Consider the following 22683-nt stretch of genomic DNA (forward strand, 5'->3'; position numbering starts at 1 on the left):
TTTGTGCGACTAAATTTTGCACCATTACTTATACCGGTTACCACCGTCACTGCGCGTACAATCGCCTAGCGGCTTGCATATTGTTTTTGCACTTCGACGTTGGCTCTACCAGTAGGCTGCGCCAGTTGAACGTAACAGTAAATAAAACCACCCACACGTGAGTGTAAAAAAAAGAAAAAAAAAAGTCACAGAAGCACGCAATAAAAAAAAAAAGCAAAAAGAAGGGTGCCATCAGCACTCGGTGTTCCCAGGTGGTCTCCCTCCCAAGTACTGACCGAGCCCAATGCTGCTTAGCTTCGGGGATCGGACGAGAACCGGCGTATTCAGCATGGTATGGCCGATTTTTTTTTTTTTTTCTTTATTGCCGACTTCGACGTACTCAATCAAGGTTTACAAAGACAAAACGTGTGGACCACACTTTGGCCAACACGGTATTAAAATCTTTTTAACAACGCTAATTCATCAAATAAGGAGATCCATTGTGGTGGATCAGGCAGCGCTTTGAACGCATCTCTTACACACACAACACTCTCAATGAAGTTTTCCCGAGCCGATCGAACAACAATGTCTCCGTTTTGAAATTGCAATCTAGTTTTCCACATAGCGTGGAGGCTCAGGATCATAATAAGGTCATACGGGACATCCTCGGCGTTATCAAACGGTAAGAAGCGTATTCCATATGGGTCCAGGGGTAACTGTTTTTTCAATGTTCTCTGCAGAACATCCCAGTGAAAGATGGCGTCCCAGCAATCTAAGAATGCATGTTCTATTGTTTCCGGTTTTTTACATAATAAGCAGTCGGTGCTCCAGGGGATGAAAATACCCTTCTCATGAAGCCAGGTCTTAACGGGAAGTGTGTTTGTGTGCAATTTGAAGAAAAAAGATTTAGCTGACGGCCGTATTGGCATTTTTTTCACCCTCTTTAAAACGTCTTGTCCTGGGCCTCCACGTTGCGGAGAACGGTACAAAGGTGGAGGGAACATCGTGTCCACGAGATCTCTGTATAGTTTTTTCTTGGTAACGGTAGACAGGTATTGCTGTGAAAAACGTACGTTCAACATCTTATATGAACATACCACTTCACGTAGGTAACCAGTCACTGCTCCTGGCAAATTGTGAACAGTCGAAACAATCAATCCTGGAAGTTGTCTACACAGCCGTACCTGTATCACTGTCCGGAGAAAAGGATCGTTTTGATCCCGTAAAAACACAAAGCGTGAGACGACTTGTCGCAGAAACAAATGAGCTAAACCAAGCCCACCTTTCTTGACCGGGAGGAACAAGTTCATTCGACTCATCTTCTCCCAGGTGGAGGCCCAAATGAAAATGGCGAAAACACGGTGAACTTTTTGTACGCTTACCCTCGCAGCACACAAAACATTCATAACGTACCATATCTTAGAAACTAAAAAAAGGTTGCAAACAGTGGCTCTAGAAAACATTGACAATTGTTTTCCTCTCCACCCGTCAGCCTTTTCCTTTGCTTTCGACACTTGATCTAGCCAGTACGATTCAGGTTCACGGTAATTTCCGAGAGGCACACCCAAGTATTGGGTTGGTAACGTCGACCACTTCAGTCGATAAAAGGTCTCCGGCGTGTCTTCCCAACTACCATGCCAGAAGCCGTAACTCTTATCCCAGTTTATCTGGGCTGCAGTTGAGTCACAAAATTTTTCAACCACAGTCGTTGCCTCCTTAATGCTCGCTTTGGTTGTGCAGAAAATCGCGATATCGTCGGCATATGCCAAAATTTTAACGTGTGCTGCCTGCAGCCGATAGCCTGCTATGCGCTCGTTATTTCTGATCGCCAAACAGAGTGGTTCGAGATAAGCAGCAAATAGAAGGGGCGACAGCGGGCATCCTTGCCGCACCGACGAGAGCACGGGAAAGCTATCGGTGAGCTCCCCATTAACAATGATGCGCGTTAAGCATTCTCTGTACGCCATCATGACGCCTTCCGTTATGACTTTGCCAACGTTCGCATGTTCCAGCATGGAGAACAAAGCCTTGTGCGAGACGAGGTCGAAAGCCTTTGCCAAATCGATCTGCATCATCGCGACGTGATCGCCAAACACATCGCAGCACTCAAGCACACTTCGAGCCGTGTGTACATTCGTTGCAATGCTGCGGCCTTTAATGCCACAAGTCTGGTGCGGCCCTACCAATGTCTTAATTACACTTTGCAGTCGTTTGGCCAAAGCTTTCGTGAATATTTTATAGTCGACATTGGCTAGAGTTATCGGACGATATGACCCTGGCAACAAAAGTTTTTCCTCGTCATCACTCTTCGGAATTAGCACGATATGCGAGGTTGTGAATGACAAGGGCAATCTTTTTCGCTCATACGCTTCGCTGATAACTTCGTGAAGAACAGGGGCCAATGCAGACTTGAAGGTTTTATAGAAAGCGGCCCCCAAGCCATCTGGCCCAGGTGCTTTACCGATGGTTAACTCGTCTATTGCGCACTCTATCTCACTCAGGCTAATTGGCAGTTCCAGCCGTGTCCTGACTTCTTCATCGAGCTTTGGCATCAGCGAGAGAAATTCATTCTGGTAGTTACATTTAGGATTCCGCGGATGAGCTAAAATATCTTTAAAGTGATCGGCGATCCCTTGCTTGATGTCATTTTTGTCGGATGTAATGTGATTGCCTTTAGCTAGCTGGCGGATTTCTTTCCGACAAGCGTACTTTTTCTCGTCTGATAAAGCTCGTTTCGTTGGAGTTTCTGCCGCCCACAACTTCTCAGACCTTGATCTCACAAGTGCTGCTCTGTATTTTTCTGTATCTATCTTTTCTAGTTCAGTTCTCACTTCCTTTAATTCGTTAACATACACACCAGGCTCGACACTTTCCATGCTAATAAAAAATTGCAGTTGCTGGCGAAGCTTTGTTTCTGCTTGTTTCAGGTTGTGTCGAATGACACTGCTTCTTTCAATGGCCATTGTTTTTACTTTCTGTTTAAATTCTTCCCATTGAATGGCAAAGCTTAATGGCTTGGCTGAAGTCAGGTTTTCTAGTTCCTTCGCTACAGCATCGACAAAAGGATCGTCATTCAACAACTGCGCATTCATTTTCCAGAGATCCCAGTTAAAGGGCCGATTGCTCTGTCCTTTCCCGAACGTGGCAGTTACCAAGCAGTGATAACTGTATGCTACTGCTTGCACATCATATTCGCAACAGAAGGGCACTAGTTCGGCTGACACGTATAATCTATCTAATCGAGCGTGGCTGTCACGTTGGAAGTGGGTAAAACGCGGCCGAGTACCGCCTGCAAAAACACTACCCACATCTTCCAGGTCATAATCATGCACCACTGCGTTAAGAAATTCGGCACTCTTATCACGAACGCGTGAACATTTTGCTCGGTCTTCAGCATAGCAAACACAGTTAAAATCACCCAGCAGTATTACGACCTTGGAACAGTTTACGTACGCTTCAAGACGCTCAAAGAAAGATCGACGGTCCATTTCAATATTCGGCGCATAGATACAAATAGCACGGTAATCCACATCCTCAAAACAGAAATCAGCCACTAAGAGGCGCCCAGTTTCACACGAAAACACTGACTGCATACAAATGCCAAAATTATTTCTTAGGAATATAGCGCAGCCGCCTGATCCACCAACCGCATGACAAACGCACACGTCAAAGTGCGCTCTAAAATTGGACACCATTCTGTCGGTTAGCTCTTGGCTCTCAATTTTCGTTTCTTGGATTCCTACTATATGTAAGTCATTATCCAAGAGCAGACGACTTAGCTGACATTGCCGTCTTCTTGCACTGAGCCCTCGTACATTTAACGTTGCTACACGTAGCATTCCTTCGAAATTAACCGCCATGACTACACGGTAGAATGGTGCCCATCACAATTACACAAGTATGAGCGCTCATGAAGGTGCGCCGGCAACCACGTGGAATGCCTCTAAAGGAGACGCCGCTCGACCTTCCGGAAAGGGCACTCAAGTGCAACTTGAGCCCCCCTTCCTGGCAAGGTTCTGAAAAACTAGCGCTCAGGATGACGGCCATTGCACTCACCAACCCCCCAACCCCATTCGAACTAGACAGCACGGAATTACGGAGGCGGTTTACCCGCCTGCCGTGGATCGACCGTAACGTTCGGCCGAAGCTTCAAGGTCGACCTCCTTATACCTGTCGCTTTGGGCGGTGGCTCGTCGCCGCCGCTGCCGTCCTGTTTCGCCGTCCGGCTAACGGTCTGGTTGTGGGGCCGTTTTCCCGTCGGTTGGGTAGTTGGGCCGGTAAGGGTGTCCATGCCTTCAGGTTCAACGAGGGAGGAGGTCACCTCCGCATCAGGTGGGGTTTTCTCTTCAGCATTCGGCATGGCCGCGGTGCCCTCTGCAGTCGCTTGTTGGTGTCCTGTGAAGACAGCCTGAGCGACTTGTTTCTCCTCCTGTTCAAGCCGCACCGCCGGCTTTGCCACGACGTCAGCTGCTTCACCCGCCGCGGTCGACGTGTCCTCCATGTCCGCCTCGTCCATGAGTAGGGCGGAGTTGTCCTCATTGCCCACGGGTCCGGTGACGCTAGCGTACGTGCGCTCGCACTGGCTGTCCTCATGACCGAAGCGTCGGCAGGCACCACACCGTGGAATGCGGCACTCTCGACGAATGTGGCCCGTGCCGCGGCAGCGTAGGCAGAGAGGAGCTCTGCCCGGCACAACCACGAGAGCCAGTTCCCCGGCGACGCTCACCTGATGCGGAAGGTCGTCGAGCTTTACGCCCGGCTTCAACTTCAGCGTAACCAGCCTTGTTGTTAAGTTCTTATCAGTCACGCCGTGAACCCGCCAGCGCTCGCGGACTACGTCGGTGACCTTTCCAAACGGCGCGAAGGCAAAACGTACGTCCTCGTCAGGAACGCTGGGCAGCAGCCAATGCACTTTCAGGCGTACGTCCTGGTTGGCGGGGTCGATGACGAGACACCGGCCCTTCTTGACCTGCAGCTCTCCAACGCTGACGATCTTTTTCACCGCGTCGCTGTCCTTGAAGGTGATGGCCCACACATGGCTCATACGGTAGGCCCCGAGAGCAGCCACTTCCGGCAGGAGCGATAACTGGGCGAGCGCGTCGCGAAAATCTTCCACCCGGTATGGGCGGGCCCTGATATCACAGTGTAGAAAAATGGTATTCAAAACAAAACGCCCTGTTGGCAGACTAGGCAAAACAACTTGATACTCGTCGTCCGAGGCAGAAATCCTGGTACCGCGGCCCGTCTGGGCCGCTGAAGCCGCTCCTACGGAGCCCATGATTTACACGTCCGTCACGCTCGGTGGCCGGAAGTGGAATCCAGCTTGGTATGGCCGATGGCAGGGATGCTATGTTTACGACTGAACCTGTATCGTGCTATGTGCATTCGCAACGTATTGCTACAGCACGCACGCGGCACTGTCTTTCCGTTGACAGTACAGGCACACGTCGTGTACGTGGATTGCTCCGTTTGTTGTGGTTAGTCGCTGCCGAGTCGAGCTCGCAATAAAACAAGAGGACGAGCGCAACGATGTGCGTCCGCTGCAGCCCACGTTTGGCGCTAGTAATGAGCCAAGTTATTGATTGTCACTGAGCTGGATACGGGTGTAATAGGTAAACGGTTAGCAGTTTGTGCGACTAAATTTTGCACCATTACTTATACCGGTTACCACCGTCACTGCGCGTACAATCGCCTAGCGGCTTGCATATTGTTTTTGCACTTCGACGTTGGCTCTACCAGTAGGCTGCGCCAGTTGAACGTAACAGTAAATAAAACCACCCACACGTGAGTGTAAAAAAAAAGAAAAAAAAATAAGTCACAGAAGCACGCAATAAAAAAAAAAGCAAAAAGAAGGGTGCCATCAGCACTCGGTGTTCCCAGGTGGTCTCCCTCCCAAGTACTGACCGAGCCCAATGCTGCTTAGCTTCGGGGATCGGACGAGAACCGGCGTATTCAGCATGGTATGGCCGATGGCAGGGATTCTATGTTTACGACTGCACCTGTATCGTGCTATGTGCATTCGCAACGTATTGCTACAGCACGCACGCGGCACTGTCTTTCCGTTGACAGTACAGGCACACGTCGTGTACGTGGATTGCTCCGTTTGTTGTGGTTAGTCGCTGCCGAGTCGAGCTCGCAATAAAACAAGAGGACGAGCGCAACGATGTGCGTCCGCTGCAGCCCACGTTTGGCGCTAGTAATGAGCCAAGTTATTGATTGTCACTGAGCTGGATACGGGTGTAATAGGTAAACGGTTAGCAGTTTGTGCGACTAAATTTTGCACCATTACTTATACCGGTTACCACCGTCACTGCGCGTACAATCGCCTAGCGGCTTGCATATTGTTTTTGCACTTCGACGTTGGCTCTACCAGTAGGCTGCGCCAGTTGAACGTAGCAGTAAATAAAACCACCCACACGTGAGTGTAAAAAAAAGAAAAAAAAATAAGTCACAGAAGCACGCAATAAAAAGAAAAGCAAAAAGAAGGGTGCCATCAGCACTCGGTGTTCCCAGGTGGTCTCCCTCCCAAGTACTGACCGAGCCCAATGCTGCTTAGCTTCGGGGATCGGACGAGAACCGGCGTATTCAGCATGGTATGGCCGATGGCAGGGATGCTATGTTTACGACTGCACCTGTATCGTGCTATGTGCATTCGCAACGTATTGCTACAGCACGCACGCGGCACTGTCTTTCCGTTGACAGTAGAGGCCCACGTCGTGTACGTGGATTGCTCCGTTTGTTGTGGTTAGTCGCTGCCGAGTCGAGCTCGCAATAAAACAAGAGGACGAGCGCAACGATGTGCGTCTGCTGCAGCCCACGTTTGGCGCTAGTAATGAGCCAAGTTATTGATTGTCACTGAGCTGGATACGGGTGTAATAGGTAAACGGTTAGCAGTTTGTGCGACTAAATTTTGCACCATTACTTATACCGGTTACCACCGTCACTGCGCGTACAATCGCCTAGCGGCTTGCATATTGTTTTTGCACTTCGACGTTGGCTCTACCAGTAGGCTGCGCCAGTTGAACGTAACAGTAAATAAAACCACCCACACGTGAGTGTAAAAAAAAGAAAAAAAAATAAGTCACAGAAGCACGCAATAAAAAGAAAAGCAAAAAGAAGGGTGCCATCAGCACTCGGTGTTCCCAGGTGGTCTCCCTCCCAAGTACTGACCGAGCCCAATGCTGCTTAGCTTCGGGGATCGGACGAGAACCGGCGTATTCAGCATGGTATGGCCGATGGCAGGGATGCTATGTTTACGACTGCACCTGTATCGTGCTATGTGCATTCGCAACGTATTGCTACAGCACGCACGCGGCACTGTCTTTCCGTTGACAGTAGAGGCCCACGTCGTGTACGTGGATTGCTCCGTTTGTTGTGGTTAGTCGCTGCCGAGTCGAGCTCGCAATAAAACAAGAGGACGAGCGCAACGATGTGCGTCCGCTGCAGCCCACGTTTGGCGCTAGTAATGAGCCAAGTTATTGATTGTCACTGAGCTGGATACGGGTGTAATAGGTAAACGGTTAGCAGTTTGTGCGACTAAATTTTGCACCATTACTTATACCGGTTACCACCGTCACTGCGCGTACAATCGCCTAGCGGCTTGCATATTGTTTTTGCACTTCGACGTTGGCTCTACCAGTAGGCTGCGCCAGTTGAACGTAACAGTAAATAAAACCACCCACACGTGAGTGTAAAAAAAAGAAAAAAAAATAAGTCACAGAAGCACGCAATAAAAAAAAAAGCAAAAAGAAGGGTGCCATCAGCACTCGGTGTTCCCAGGTGGTCTCCCTCCCAAGTACTGACCGAGCCCAATGCTGCTTAGCTTCGGGGATCGGACGAGAACCGGCGTATTCAGCATGGTATGGCCGATGGCAGGGATGCTATGTTTACGACTGCACCTGTATCGTGCTATGTGCATTCGCAACGTATTGCTACAGCACGCACGCGGCACTGTCTTTCCGTTGACAGTACAGGCACACGTCGTGTACGTGGATTGCTCCGTTTGTTGTGGTTAGTCGCTGCCGAGTCGAGCTCGCAATAAAACAAGAGGACGAGCGCAACGATGTGCGTCCGCTGCAGCCCACGTTTGGCGCTAGTAATGAGCCAAGTTATTGATTGTCACTGAGCTGGATACGGGTGTAATAGGTAAACGGTTAGCAGTTTGTGCGACTAAATTTTGCACCATTACTTATACCGGTTACCACCGTCACTGCGCGTACAATCGCCTAGCGGCTTGCATATTGTTTTTGCACTTCGACGTTGGCTCTACCAGTAGGCTGCGCCAGTTGAACGTAACAGTAAATAAAACCACCCACACGTGAGTGTAAAAAAAAAGAAAAAAAAATAAGTCACAGAAGCACGCAATAAAAAAAAAAGCAAAAAGAAGGGTGCCATCAGCACTCGGTGTTCCCAGGTGGTCTCCCTCCCAAGTACTGACCGAGCCCAATGCTGCTTAGCTTCGGGGATCGGACGAGAACCGGCGTATTCAGCATGGTATGGCCGATGGCAGGGATTCTATGTTTACGACTGCACCTGTATCGTGCTATGTGCATTCGCAACGTATTGCTACAGCACGCACGCGGCACTGTCTTTCCGTTGACAGTACAGGCACACGTCGTGTACGTGGATTGCTCCGTTTGTTGTGGTTAGTCGCTGCCGAGTCGAGCTCGCAATAAAACAAGAGGACGAGCGCAACGATGTGCGTCCGCTGCAGCCCACGTTTGGCGCTAGTAATGAGCCAAGTTATTGATTGTCACTGAGCTGGATACGGGTGTAATAGGTAAACGGTTAGCAGTTTGTGCGACTAAATTTTGCACCATTACTTATACCGGTTACCACCGTCACTGCGCGTACAATCGCCTAGCGGCTTGCATATTGTTTTTGCACTTCGACGTTGGCTCTACCAGTAGGCTGCGCCAGTTGAACGTAGCAGTAAATAAAACCACCCACACGTGAGTGTAAAAAAAAGAAAAAAAAATAAGTCACAGAAGCACGCAATAAAAAGAAAAGCAAAAAGAAGGGTGCCATCAGCACTCGGTGTTCCCAGGTGGTCTCCCTCCCAAGTACTGACCGAGCCCAATGCTGCTTAGCTTCGGGGATCGGACGAGAACCGGCGTATTCAGCATGGTATGGCCGATGGCAGGGATGCTATGTTTACGACTGCACCTGTATCGTGCTATGTGCATTCGCAACGTATTGCTACAGCACGCACGCGGCACTGTCTTTCCGTTGACAGTAGAGGCCCACGTCGTGTACGTGGATTGCTCCGTTTGTTGTGGTTAGTCGCTGCCGAGTCGAGCTCGCAATAAAACAAGAGGACGAGCGCAACGATGTGCGTCTGCTGCAGCCCACGTTTGGCGCTAGTAATGAGCCAAGTTATTGATTGTCACTGAGCTGGATACGGGTGTAATAGGTAAACGGTTAGCAGTTTGTGCGACTAAATTTTGCACCATTACTTATACCGGTTACCACCGTCACTGCGCGTACAATCGCCTAGCGGCTTGCATATTGTTTTTGCACTTCGACGTTGGCTCTACCAGTAGGCTGCGCCAGTTGAACGTAACAGTAAATAAAACCACCCACACGTGAGTGTAAAAAAAAGAAAAAAAAATAAGTCACAGAAGCACGCAATAAAAAGAAAAGCAAAAAGAAGGGTGCCATCAGCACTCGGTGTTCCCAGGTGGTCTCCCTCCCAAGTACTGACCGAGCCCAATGCTGCTTAGCTTCGGGGATCGGACGAGAACCGGCGTATTCAGCATGGTATGGCCGATGGCAGGGATGCTATGTTTACGACTGCACCTGTATCGTGCTATGTGCATTCGCAACGTATTGCTACAGCACGCACGCGGCACTGTCTTTCCGTTGACAGTAGAGGCCCACGTCGTGTACGTGGATTGCTCCGTTTGTTGTGGTTAGTCGCTGCCGAGTCGAGCTCGCAATAAAACAAGAGGACGAGCGCAACGATGTGCGTCCGCTGCAGCCCACGTTTGGCGCTAGTAATGAGCCAAGTTATTGATTGTCACTGAGCTGGATACGGGTGTAATAGGTAAACGGTTAGCAGTTTGTGCGACTAAATTTTGCACCATTACTTATACCGGTTACCACCGTCACTGCGCGTACAATCGCCTAGCGGCTTGCATATTGTTTTTGCACTTCGACGTTGGCTCTACCAGTAGGCTGCGCCAGTTGAACGTAACAGTAAATAAAACCACCCACACGTGAGTGTAAAAAAAAGAAAAAAAAATAAGTCACAGAAGCACGCAATAAAAAAAAAAGCAAAAAGAAGGGTGCCATCAGCACTCGGTGTTCCCAGGTGGTCTCCCTCCCAAGTACTGACCGAGCCCAATGCTGCTTAGCTTCGGGGATCGGACGAGAACCGGCGTATTCAGCATGGTATGGCCGATGGCAGGGATGCTATGTTTACGACTGCACCTGTATCGTGCTATGTGCATTCGCAACGTATTGCTACAGCACGCACGCGGCACTGTCTTTCCGTTGACAGTACAGGCACACGTCGTGTACGTGGATTGCTCCGTTTGTTGTGGTTAGTCGCTGCCGAGTCGAGCTCGCAATAAAACAAGAGGACGAGCGCAACGATGTGCGTCTGCTGCAGCCCACGTTTGGCGCTAGTAATGAGCCAAGTTATTGATTGTCACTGAGCTGGATACGGGTGTAATAGGTAAACGGTTAGCAGTTTGTGCGACTAAATTTTGCACCATTACTTATACCGGTTACCACCGTCACTGCGCGTACAATCGCCTAGCGGCTGGCATATTGTTTTTGCACTTCGACGTTGGCTCTACCAGTAGGCTGCGCCAGTTGAACGTAACAGTAAATAAAACCAACCACACGTGAGTGTAAAAACAAGAAAAAAAAATAAGTCACAGAAGCACGCAATAAAAAAAAAAAGCAAAAAGAAGGGTGCCATCAGCACTCGGTGTTCCCAGGTGGTCTCCCTCCCAAGTACTGACCGAGCCCAATGCTGCTTAGCTTCGGGGATCGGACGAGAACCGGCGTATTCAGCATGGTATGGCCGATTTTTTTTTTTTATTTATTACCGGTGTTTTCGCAGAACGTGCAGTTTCCACACATTACAGTATCACAATTGCAATACAAACAAAAAGGAAAGAAAAGAGTCACACCATACAACAAAGCCGTCTGTCCCTATTGGACAGGCGTTGTCAACTTAAAATTCCTTCATGGCTGTCAGAGGTTCTAGCCTCCACAGCCATTCCGGAACACATTGTTGCATTTTCTGTATTTCTATGAATCGCGACATACATTCTCTGAAATAAACGCGAGCGGGCCTAGCGTCAGGATCACAATAGTACCCTGCCATACGAGCCCGCCATATACTGTGGAGAGCGTTTAACATAATGAAATCATATGGAACCCCGTCATCATCCTTAATTGTCAGATACCTTATCCCTTGAGGGTCCACCGGTAACTCTTTTTTCAGGGTTCGCTTTAAGACGTCCCAGAAAAAGAAGCCCTGCCAACATTCCAAGAAAACGTGATCTAAGGTTTCCTGCTTTTTGCAGATCAATCAATGCGTTCCCCATGGTACGATACAACCTCGCTCTTCCATGAAAGTCTTCACTGAGAGCGTACCGGTGTGAAGCTTAAAAAAAAACGTTTTTACCCCTGGTGGCACCTCCATGCGTTTTACGCGTTTAAGTACATCAAGTCCTGGCCCTCCACTGTAAATGGCTCTGTATAACGGCACTGGGAAAACAATGTCGCACACATCTTTATACAATCTTTTCCTTTTAATATCGCAAAGGTAATCCATTGAAAATCGAACAGAAAGAAATCTTACGCTGTCGGCCACTTCCTTAAAGAAGCCACGAAGTGATCCGGTAACGCATGCCGTACTAACGACATGTGCCGGCAAAGCACCGCTCAACCTGAGCTGGCATACTGTGCGCAGAAAGGATGGCGCACATCGCGAAAAAACAAGAATCGGTTTACTAGTTGTCTAACAAAAAGATGAACCAAACCCACACCCCCGTCTTTCACTCTTCTAAACAAATTTGTTCGGCTGCACCTTTCCCATGTTGACCCCCAGATGAAAACAGCAAACACTCTGTGCAGCCTTTGCACATTTGCTCTCGAGCAATACAACGCTTGCATGACATAATATAACTTCGTGACAAAACACATATTACAGACTGTCGCCCTTGCAAAAATTGACAGCTTCACATCCTTCCATCTGTCCGCCTTTTCTTTCATTTCATTGGCTTGGCTCCTCCAATATTCATCGCTACTATTGTAGCTATTGAGAGGAACGCCCAGATACCTCGTCGGCGTTTTTACCCAGTTGAGGTTCGCGAAGTTGTCCGGTGCAGACTCCCATTTCCCGTGCCACAGGCCTAGGGATTTGCCCCAATTTATTCTACTACCCGTGACATCACAGAAATGTTTCACTGCCGATGCTGTTTCCGTTACACTTGGTTTGTCTGTGCAACACACTGCAATGTCATCTGCATATGCGAGCAGCTTCACCTCTGTCGCTGCTAATCTGAAACCACGTATTTTGTCATTTCCGTTAATTACTACACACATTGCTTCTATGTATATGACAAATAACAGCGGACTGAGGGGACAGCCTTGGCGTACTGAACGCATGATGTTAATGGGGGCCCCCAGACACTTATTGACAATTAATCTTGTTGTGCAATTCTGGTACGCCAAGGCCACGCCCTCCCTGATGATGGAACCGACATTAACATGATCCAAGATGGCAAACAAAATAACGTGAGCGACACAATCGAACGCTTTCTCCAAATCGAGCTGAAGAACTGCAACGCCACCATCGGTGACGTCACAGCACTCGAGCACGCTCCGCATCTGATGGATGTTCGAAAAAATGGACCGCCCCTTGATGCCGCAAGTTTGGTGGTCTCCAACAATTTCCTTGATGACGCCTTGAAGTCTCGCAGCTAAAATCTTCATAAAGATCTTGTAATCAATGTTTGTTAGTGATATCGGTCTATAGGATGACACGAATCTGAGTTTGTCTGTTTGATCACTCTTAGGGATTAGTATTGTGTGCGCTTTTCCAAAAGATGGGGGCAATAATTTCTTCTTGTACGCGTCATTGAATACGTCTGCTAACAATGGGGCCAGTTCTCTTTTGAAAGCCTTATATAACCCCGCACAGAGTCCATCAGGCCCAGGCGACTTGCCCGAGTTCAAATCGCCGATTGCCTTTTCAACTTCGTTCTCGGTAATGTTGCCTTCCAATCGTTCTTTAGCGTCATCTCCCAGTCTCGGCATCCGCTGAAGAAAATCGGCTTTGAAACTCTCTACATTCGCTGCCTTAAATGCAAAGAGCGACTGGTAGTACTGACAGAAGGCGCGTCCTATGCTTTCGTTGTCGTCAACAAGAACCCCGTTCATTAAAATCTTATCCACATGGTTTCGCCGTCCGTGCGCCTTCTCGAGTCCAAGCGCCCTTTTTGTGGGCGTCTCCCCCGCCGCTAATACATCTGCTCGTGCTCGCACGATGGCACCTTGATAACGTTCTTTATCGAACTGTTCAAGCTTTTCCTTGACGCTCCGCAGATCGTCTTTGTACAGACCAGGCTCTCTGCACTCCAGCGTTATCAGCTGCTGAAGTAGTGTTCGCAAAGCCATTTCTTTATATTCCTTCTCAAATTTGAGGCAGCTTGACCTTTCTAAGGCTTTCATTTTAACTTTTTGTTTGAAACATTCCCACTTTTCAGCTATTGTTTCAGCTTCATCTTTGCGTATTTCATCAATGGCATTCCGTACTGCCTTTACAAAAGATTCATCATTTAATAACGAGGCATTCATTTTCCACATCTCCCAATTAAACGCATGTTTCCGTTTCCCTATACCGACATTACATATTACGAGACAGTGATCTGAGAACGATACGGGTACTACAGAATAACCGTGGCATCTTGGAATTGTATTCAGCGAAATGTAGATTCGGTCCAACCGCGCATGGCTACTGCCCTGAAAACGTGTGAGTGTCACGTCACGCCCCCCTTCCAGACAATCAAAAACGTCATCTAGTTCATTTTCACTAATTAGTTTTGACAAGACTTCACTGCTTCTGTCACGCACACCGGCATTATTGGCTCTGTCACTAGCGCTCATTACACAATTAAAGTCTCCTAAGAGCATAACGCGCTTATCGCATCGAACATACTGCGAAAGGTTCAAAAAGAAACGGGCACGCTCTTCTACTGAATTGGGCGCATATACGCATATGACACGGTACTGAAACTCGCACAAAACAATATCGCAAAAAACAATCCTTCCAGATTGACAAGAAAAGGTACTTTGAATCTGCAGTCCGGGCAGTTTCTTCACAAAAAGAATGCACCCCCCAGCCGTGCCTAACGCATGGCTTACCACCGCAAAATACCTAGACGTGAAACGGCGCACCATGCTCCCGGTCTCCTCCTCCCCGTCAACCTTAGTTTCCTGGACGGCTAGTACGTCGACGTCGTGGTCAGTAACCAACCGCAGGACTTGACTTTGCCTACGACTAGCCGCCAACCCTCTCACGTTTAAAGTGGCAATATTAAGGGACGGTATCTGAGCCATGTTGAGCTAAAGAGAAAAGTAGGCCCGGAGCATGGTGCTTACCGTTCACGACTAGCCCTCGGCTAGCCGCCTCCGGGACCTCCCGGTTTCCCGGCGTTGTTTGTGGGCGGCACTTTGTCCGCAGGCTTTCTCTCAGGTGGGACATTCGGCTTTGGTTTTAAGCTCGTGCGCCTCCCAAGAGGTGTCTTTGTCGGCGGCCCTTCGCTGGTGCTGGTCGCGCCGTCGTTGCGGTCCTTAGTCTGGTCATGCGGGCGCTTGACTGGCGCACCAAGAGTCGAAGTCCGGTCGCCGTCGAGGACGGCCTCCTCCTGCTGCATTGCCGTCGCATCGTTGTCGGGCGGGTCCTCACTACTGCTCCGCGTAGGCTGGCCCTCAGCGGTCGCGCCCTGCACCGTCCCACTCGGCTTCACGGTAGTTTCAGCCACCTTGCTGACCACGCCCAAAGCCGTCGTCCCACTGGCTGTCGCTGTCGAGACCGTGTCTAGCGTTCCTTTAGCAGCGTCCTCCGCTTCGGCCACGTCCATGACGTGCTCTTCCGCAACTTCACTAGCTACTGGGCCTGTTACGGTGGCATAAGATCTTACGCAGTCCTCGTCGACGTGGCCGAAACGTCTGCATAAGGTACATCGGGGGACTCTGCACTCACGGCGGACGTGTCCCGTGCCGTGGCAGCGCAGGCACTGCATCGGTCGACCGGGCACGACGACCAAGGCCAACTCTCCGCCGATGCGTATCTGATGTGGCAGGTCCTCCACTTTCATGCCGCTTTTCAATTTGAGAACGACGGTCCTGGTGGTTGAGGTCTTCGTTGTCATGCCTTCGACGCGCCATCGCTCCCGGCTCACCTCCTCCACCTTGCCGAAAGCCGCGAATGGGGTCCGAACGTCCTCGTCGGCCACGCCGTACAGCAGCCAGTGAAGCCTTAGCTTCACCTGCTGATCCTGCGGGTCAACGATGACGCACCGTCGTCCCTTCACTTGGAGTTCCTTGAGGTCCAGAAGCCTTTTTGTGGCACTCGCATCACTGAAGGTCACTGCCCAGACGTGGTTGATCTGGTACGCCCCTATGCATACCACATCAGGCAGCAAGCCCGTCGGCAGAAGGGCGTCCCGGAAATCTTCCACCTTGTACGGTCTCGCACGTACATCACCGTGCAAAAAGACGGTATTAATCACCAATTGACCTTTGGGCAGTTGCGGCAAAATAAAGGCATAATCCTTGTCGTCGTTTAGCCTGTTTCCGCGGCCTAAAGTGGCCGCTGTCGCTGCTCCACTGGAGCCCATGACTCTGCTGACCGCTCAGCTCGGCTGCCGGAAGCAGAATGTGCATGGTATGGCCGATGGCAGGGATGCTATGTTTACGACTGCACCTGTATCGTGCTATGTGCATTCGCAACGTATTGCTACAGCACGCACGCGGCACTGTCTTTCCGTTGACAGTACAGGCACACGTCGTGTACGTGGATTGCTCCGTTTGTTGTGGTTAGTCGCTGCCGAGTCGAGCTCGCAATAAAACAAGAGGACGAGCGCAACGATGTGCGTCCGCTGCAGCCCACGTTTGGCGCTAGTAATGAGCCAAGTTATTGATTGTCACTGAGCTGGATACGGGTGTAATAGGTAAACGGTTAGCAGTTCGTGCGACTAAATTTTGCACCATTACTTATACCGGTTACCACCGTCACTGCGCGTACGATCGCCTAGCGGCTTGCATATTGTTTTTGCACTTCGACGTTGGCTCTACCAGTAGGCTGCGCCAGTTGAACGTAACAGTAAATAAAACCACCCACACGTGAGTGTAAAAAAAAGAAAAAACATAAGTCACAGAAGCACGCAATAAAAAAAAAAAAGCAATAAGAAGGGTGCCATCAGCACTCGGTGTTCCCAGGTGGTCTCCCTCCCAAGTACTGACCGAGCCCAATGCTGCTTACCTTCGGGGATCGGACGAGAACCGGCGTATTCAGCATGGTATGGCCGATGGCAGGGATGCTATGTTTACGACTGCACCTGTATCGTGCTATGTGCATTCGCAACGTATTGCTACAGCACGCACGCGGCACTGTCTTTCCGTTGACAGTACAGGCACACGTCGTGTACGTGGATTGCTCCGTTTGTTGTGGTTAGTCGCTGCCGAGTCGAGCTCGCAATAAAACAAGAGGACGAGCGCAACGATGTGCGTCCGCTGCAGCCCACGTTTGGCGCTAGTAATGAGCCAAGTTATTGATTGTCACTGAGCTGGATACGGGTGTAATAGGTAAACGGTTAGCAGTTTGTGCGACTAAATTTTGCACCATTACTTATACCGGTTACCACCGTCACTGCGCGTACAATCGCCTAGCGGCTTGCATATTGTTTTTGCACTTCGACGTTGGCTCTACCAGTAGGCTGCGCTAGTTGAACGTAACAGTAAATAAAACCACCCACACGTGAGTGTAAAAAAAAGAAAAAACATAAGTCACAGAAGCACGCAATAAAAAAAAAAGCAAAAAGAAGGGTGCCATGAGCACTCGGTGTTCCCAGGTGGTCTCCCTCCCAAGTACTGACCAAGCCCAATGCTGCTTAGCTTCGGGGATCGGACGAGAACCGGCGTATTCAGCATGGTATGGCCGATGGCAGGGATGCTATGTTTACGACTGCACCTGTATCGTGCTATGTGCATTCGCAACGTATTGCTACAGCACGCACGCGGCACTGTCTTTCCGTTGACAGTACAGGCACACGTCGTGTACGTGGATTGCTCCGTTTGTTGTGGTTAGTCGCTGCCGAGTCGAGCTCGCAATAAAACAAGAGGACGAGCGCAACGATGTGCGTCCGCTGCAGCCCACGTTTGGCGCTAGTAATGAGCCAAGTTATTGATTGTCACTGAGCTGGATACGGGTGTAATAGGTAAACGGTTAGCAGTTTGTGCGACTAAATTTTGCACCATTACTTATACCGGTTACCACCGTCACTGCGCGTACAATCGCCTAGCGGCTTGCATATTGTTTTTGCACTTCGACGTTGGCTCTACCAGTAGGCTGCGCCAGTTGAACGTAACAGTAAACAAAACCAACCACACGTGAGTGTAAAAAAAAGAAAAAAAAAATAAGTCACAGAAGCACGCAATAAAATAAAACAGAAAGAAGGGTGCCATCAGCACTCGGTGTTCCCAGGTGGTCTCCCTCCCAAGTACTGACAGAGCCCAATGCTGCTTAGCTTCGGGGATCGGACGAGAACCGGCGTATTCAGCATGGTATGGCCGATGGCAGGGATGGTATGTTTACGACTGCACCTGTATCGTGCTATGTGCATTCGCAACGTATTGCTACAGCACGCACGTGGCACTGTCTTTCCGTTGACAGTACAGGCACACGTCGTGTACGTGGATTGCTCCGTTTGTTGTGGTTAGTCGCTGCCGAGTCGAGCTCGCAATAAAACAAGAGGACGAGCGCAACGATGTGCGTCCGCTGCAGCCCACGTTTGGCGCTAGTAATGAGCCAAGTTATTGATTGTCACTGAGCTGGATACGGGTGTAATAGGTAAACAGTTAGCAGTTTGTGCGACTAAATTTTTCACCATTACTTATACCGGTTACCACCGTCACTGCGCGTACAATCGCCTAGCGGCTTGCATATTGTTTTTGCACTTCGACGTTGGCTCTACCAGTAGGCTGCGCCAGTTGAACGTAACAGTAAATAAAACCACCCACACGTGAGTGTAAAAAAAAGAAAAAAAAAATAAGTCACAGAAGCACGCAATAAAAAAAAAAGCAAGAAGAAGGGTGCCATCAGCACTCGGTGTTCCCAGGTGGTCTCCCTCCCAAGTACTGACCGACCCCAATGCTGCTTAGCTTCGGGGATCGGACGAGAACCGGCGTATTCAGCATGGTATGGCCGATGGCAGGGATGCTATGTTTACGACTGCACCTGTATCGTGCTATGTGCATTCGCAACGTATTGCTACAGCACGCACGCGGCACTGTCTTTCCGTTGACAGTACAGGCACACGTCGTGTACGTGGATTGCTCCGTTTGTTGTGGTTAGTCGCTGCCGAGTCGAGCTCGCAATAAAACAAGAGGACGAGCGCAACGATGTGCGTCCGCTGCAGCCCACGTTTGGCGCTAGTAATGAGCCAAGTTATTGATTGTCACTGAGCTGGATACGGGTGTAATAGGTAAACGGTTAGCAGTTTGTGCGACTAAATTTTGCACCATTACATATACCGGTTACCACCGTCACTGCGCGTACAATCGCCTAGCGGCTTGCATATTGTTTTTGCACTTCGACGTTGGCTCTACCAGTAGGCTGCGCCAGTTGAACGTAACAGTAAATAAAACCAACCACACGTGAGTGTAAAAAAAAGAAAAAAAAAATAAGTCACAGAAGCACGCAATAAAAAAAAAAAGCAAAAAGAAGGGTGCCATCAGCACTCGGTGTTCCCAGGTGGTCTCCCTCCCAAGTACTGACCGAGCCCAATGTTGCTTAGCTTCGGGGATCGGACGAGAACCGGCGTATTCAGCATGGTATGGCCGATGGCAGGGATGCTCTGTTTACGACTGCACCTGTATCGTGCTATGTGCATTCGCAACGTATTGCTACAGCACGCACGCGGCACTGTCTTTCCGTTGACAGTACAGGCACACGTCGTGTACGTGGATTGCTCCGTTTGTTGTGGTTAGTCGCTGCCGAGTCGAGCTCGCAATAAAACAAGAGGACGAGCGCAACGATGTGCGTCCGCTGCAGCCCACGTTTGGCGCTAGTAATGAGCCAAGTTATTGATTGTCACTGAGCTGGATACGGGTGTAATAGGTAAACGGTTAGCAGTTTGTGCGACTAAATTTTGCACCATTACTTATACCGGTTACCACCGTCACTGCGCGTACAATCGCCTAGCGGCTTGCATATTGTTTTTGCACTTCGACGTTGGCTCTACCAGTAGGCTGCGCCAGTTGAACGTAACAGTAAATAAAACCACCCACACGTGAGTGTAAAAAAAAGAAAAAAAAATAAGTCACAGAAGCACGCAATAAAAAAAAAAGCAAGAAGAAGGGTGCCATCAGCACTCGGTGTTCCCAGGTGGTCTCCCTCCCAAGTACTGACCGAGCCCAATGCTGCTTAGCTTCGGGGATCGGACGAGAACCGGCGTATTCAGCATGGTATGGCCGATGGCAGGGATGCTATGTTTACGACTGCACCTGTATCGTGCTATGTGCATTCGCAACGTATTGCTACAGCACGCACGCGGCACTGTCTTTCCGTTGACAGTACAGGCACACGTCGTGTACGTGGATTGCTCCGTTTGTTGTGGTTAGTCGCTGCCGAGTCGAGCTCGCAATAAAACAAGAGGACGAGCGCAACGATGTGCGTCCGCTGCAGCCCACGTTTGGCGCTAGTAATGAGCCAAGTTATTGATTGTCACTGAGCTGGATACGGGTGTAATAGGTAAACGGTTAGCAGTTTGTGCGACTAAATTTTGCACCATTACTTATACCGGTTACCACCGTCACTGCGCGTACAATCGCCTAGCGGCTTGCATATTGTTTTTGCACTTCGACGTTGGCTCTACCAGTAGGCTGCGCCAGTTGAACGTAACAGTAAATAAAACCACCCACACGTGAGTGTAAAAAAAAGAAAAAAAAATAAGTCACAGAAGCACGCAATAAAAAAAAAAGCAAAAAGAAGGGTGCCATCAGCACTCGGTGTTCCCAGGTGGTCTCCCTCCCAAGTACTGACCGAGCCCAATGCTGCTTAGCTTCGGGGATCGGACGAGAACCGGCGTATTCAGCATGGTATGGCCGATGGCAGGGATGCTATGTTTACGACTGCACCTGTATCGTGCTATGTGCATTCGCAACGTATTGCTACAGCACGCACGCGGCACTGTCTTTCCGTTGACAGTACAGGCACACGTCGTGTACGTGGATCGCTCCGTTTGTTGTGGTTCGTCGCTGCCGAGTCGAGCTCGCAATAAAACAAGAGGACGAGCGCAACGATGTGCGTCCGCTGCAGCCCACGTTTGGCGCTAGTAATGAGCCAAGTTATTGATTGTCACTGACCTGGATACGGGTGTAATAGGTAAACGGTTAGCAGTTTGTGCGACTAAATTTTGCACCATTACTTATACCGGTTACCACCGTCACTGCGCGTACAATCGCCTACCGGCTTGCATATTGTTTTTGCACTTCGACGTTGGCTCTACTAGTAGGCTGCGCCAGTTGAACGTAACAGTAAATAAAACCACCCACACGTGAGTGTAAAAAAAAAGAAAAAAAAATAAGTCACAGAAGCACGCAATAAAAAAAAAAAGCAAAAAGAAGGGTGCCATCAGCACTCGGTGTTCCCAGGTGGTCTCCCTCCCAAGTACTGACCGAGCCCAATGCTGCTTAGCTTCGGGGATCGGACGAGAACCGGCGTATTCAGCATGGTATGGCCGATTTTTTTTTTTCTTTATTTCCAGACAATCAACAAATACATCAATACATACTGCTCCCACCATCTGACAATATTCACTTTCCCACCGCTGCGCTTGGAGCTTGCGGTTGAGATTACAAAACTTTCATTTTGGCAAGTGCATCCATCAATGACAACAGATCATCGTCATACGCTAACTTCTGAAAAACTTCCCGCAGTTTACTGACATTCTCAGCAAAATACGAGTTTACTGTTCTCACATTTATATCACAATTCCTTACAGCCATGCGGTTGCTCCAGATACTGTGAAGGCCGAGAAGAAAGAACATGTCATAAGGTGTACTGTCTTGCACTGTGGACAGGTAACGGATACCATGCGCTGTTAACGGCAATTCTTTTTTAATAGTTCTTTGCATAATATCCCAAAAGAAGACCGCACTCCAACAGTCCAGAAAAACGTGTTCTATAGTTTCTGGTTTCTTGCAAATCAAACAGTTAGTCCCCCATGGTAAATAGTCCCCTCTTTCTTCTAGCCATGTTTTTACAGGCAAGGTATTAGTATGTAGTTTAAAAAAGAATGTTTTCACTCCCCCTGGTACAATCATTCGTTTCACACGTTTTAGGACATCTTTCCCTTGGCCTTCGCGGTACATTAATCGGTATAATGGTTCTGGGAACATAATATCTATTAAATCCGAGCTTATCCGCTTACGTATGGCCGATGGCAGGGATGCTATGTTTACGACTGCACCTGTATCGTGCTATGTGCATTCGCAACGTATTGCTACAGCACGCACGCGGCACTGTCTTTCCGTTGACAGTACAGGCACACGTCGTGTACGTGGATTGCTCCGTTTGTTGTGGTTAGTCGCTGCCGAGTCGAGCTCGCAATAAAACAAGAGGACGAGCGCAACGATGTGCGTCCGCTGCAGCCCACGTTTGGCGCTAGTAATGAGCCAAGTTATTGATTGTCACTGAGCTGGATACGGGTGTAATAGGTAAACGGTTAGCAGTTTGTGCGACTAAATTTTGCACCATTACTTATACCGGTTACCACCGTCACTGCGCGTACAATCGCCTAGCGGCTTGCATATTGTTTTTGCACTTCGACGTTGGCTCTACCAGTAGGCTGCGCCAGTTGAACGTAACAGTAAATAAAACCAACCACACGTGAGTGTAAAAAAAAGAAAAAAAAAATAAGTCACAGAAGCACGCAATAAAAAAAAAAGCAAAAAGAAGGGTGCCATCAGCACTCGGTGTTCCCAGGTGGTCTCCCTCCCAAGTACTGACCGAGCCCAATGCTGCTTAGCTTCGGGGATCGGACGAGAACCGGCGTATTCAGCATGGTATGGCCGATGGCAGGGATGCTATGTTTACGACTGCACCTGTATCGTGCTATGTGCATTCGCAACGTATTGCTACAGCACGCACGCGGCACTGTCTTTCCGTTGACAGTACTGGCACACGTCGTGTACGTGGATTGCTCCGTTTGTTGTGGTTAGTCGCTGCCGAGTCGAGCTCGCAATAAAACAAGAGGACGAGCGCAACGATGTGCGTCCGCTGCAGCCCACGTTTGGCGCTAGTAATGAGCCAAGTTATTGATTGTCACTGAGCTGGATACGGGTGTAATAGGTAAACGGTTAGCAGTTTGTGCGACTAAATTTTGCACCATTACTTATACCGGTTACCACCCTCACTGCGCGTACAATCGCCTAGCGGCTTGCATATTGTTTTTGCAC

The 22683-nt window shown here is 49.3% G+C and overlaps 12 non-coding genes and 7 pseudogenes across 12 annotated transcripts; all 19 read right to left on the bottom strand.

Moving 5' to 3' along the window:
- Positions 1–226: 226 nt before the first annotated feature.
- On the bottom strand, positions 227–345 carry LOC126533009 (5S ribosomal RNA; annotated as a pseudogene).
- Positions 346–5834: 5489 nt separating this feature from the next.
- On the bottom strand, positions 5835–5953 carry LOC126532682 (5S ribosomal RNA). The gene has a single exon (XR_007599839.1). It is a non-coding gene; the product is annotated as a 5S ribosomal RNA (ribosomal RNA).
- Positions 5954–6467: 514 nt separating this feature from the next.
- LOC126532660 (5S ribosomal RNA) lies at positions 6468–6586 on the bottom strand. The gene has a single exon (XR_007599837.1). It is a non-coding gene; the product is annotated as a 5S ribosomal RNA (ribosomal RNA).
- A 514-nt stretch (positions 6587–7100) lies between these two features.
- On the bottom strand, positions 7101–7219 carry LOC140217694 (5S ribosomal RNA). The gene has a single exon (XR_011894277.1). It is a non-coding gene; the product is annotated as a 5S ribosomal RNA (ribosomal RNA).
- A 514-nt stretch (positions 7220–7733) lies between these two features.
- LOC140217697 (5S ribosomal RNA) lies at positions 7734–7852 on the bottom strand. The gene has a single exon (XR_011894282.1). It is a non-coding gene; the product is annotated as a 5S ribosomal RNA (ribosomal RNA).
- A 515-nt stretch (positions 7853–8367) lies between these two features.
- On the bottom strand, positions 8368–8486 carry LOC140217701 (5S ribosomal RNA). The gene has a single exon (XR_011894286.1). It is a non-coding gene; the product is annotated as a 5S ribosomal RNA (ribosomal RNA).
- Positions 8487–9000: 514 nt separating this feature from the next.
- On the bottom strand, positions 9001–9119 carry LOC140217705 (5S ribosomal RNA). The gene has a single exon (XR_011894290.1). It is a non-coding gene; the product is annotated as a 5S ribosomal RNA (ribosomal RNA).
- Positions 9120–9633: 514 nt separating this feature from the next.
- LOC140217710 (5S ribosomal RNA) lies at positions 9634–9752 on the bottom strand. The gene has a single exon (XR_011894295.1). It is a non-coding gene; the product is annotated as a 5S ribosomal RNA (ribosomal RNA).
- A 514-nt stretch (positions 9753–10266) lies between these two features.
- On the bottom strand, positions 10267–10385 carry LOC140217713 (5S ribosomal RNA). Its single transcript, XR_011894298.1, has one exon. It is a non-coding gene; the product is annotated as a 5S ribosomal RNA (ribosomal RNA).
- A 515-nt stretch (positions 10386–10900) lies between these two features.
- Positions 10901–11019, bottom strand: LOC126533002 (5S ribosomal RNA; annotated as a pseudogene).
- Positions 11020–16418: 5399 nt separating this feature from the next.
- Positions 16419–16537, bottom strand: LOC126532759 (5S ribosomal RNA). Its single transcript, XR_007599846.1, has one exon. It is a non-coding gene; the product is annotated as a 5S ribosomal RNA (ribosomal RNA).
- A 513-nt stretch (positions 16538–17050) lies between these two features.
- LOC126532826 (5S ribosomal RNA) lies at positions 17051–17169 on the bottom strand (annotated as a pseudogene).
- A 513-nt stretch (positions 17170–17682) lies between these two features.
- Positions 17683–17801, bottom strand: LOC126532837 (5S ribosomal RNA; annotated as a pseudogene).
- A 515-nt stretch (positions 17802–18316) lies between these two features.
- On the bottom strand, positions 18317–18435 carry LOC126532860 (5S ribosomal RNA; annotated as a pseudogene).
- A 516-nt stretch (positions 18436–18951) lies between these two features.
- LOC126532770 (5S ribosomal RNA) lies at positions 18952–19070 on the bottom strand (annotated as a pseudogene).
- A 514-nt stretch (positions 19071–19584) lies between these two features.
- LOC126532583 (5S ribosomal RNA) lies at positions 19585–19703 on the bottom strand. The gene has a single exon (XR_007599829.1). It is a non-coding gene; the product is annotated as a 5S ribosomal RNA (ribosomal RNA).
- Positions 19704–20217: 514 nt separating this feature from the next.
- On the bottom strand, positions 20218–20336 carry LOC126532572 (5S ribosomal RNA). The gene has a single exon (XR_007599826.1). It is a non-coding gene; the product is annotated as a 5S ribosomal RNA (ribosomal RNA).
- A 516-nt stretch (positions 20337–20852) lies between these two features.
- LOC126532992 (5S ribosomal RNA) lies at positions 20853–20971 on the bottom strand (annotated as a pseudogene).
- Positions 20972–22185: 1214 nt separating this feature from the next.
- Positions 22186–22304, bottom strand: LOC126532560 (5S ribosomal RNA). The gene has a single exon (XR_007599825.1). It is a non-coding gene; the product is annotated as a 5S ribosomal RNA (ribosomal RNA).
- Positions 22305–22683: the final 379 nt, after the last annotated feature.

The sequence above is a fragment of the Dermacentor andersoni genome, chromosome 4 (genome assembly GCF_023375885.2).
Source record: "Dermacentor andersoni chromosome 4, qqDerAnde1_hic_scaffold, whole genome shotgun sequence".
NCBI lineage: Eukaryota > Metazoa > Arthropoda > Arachnida > Ixodida > Ixodidae > Dermacentor > Dermacentor andersoni.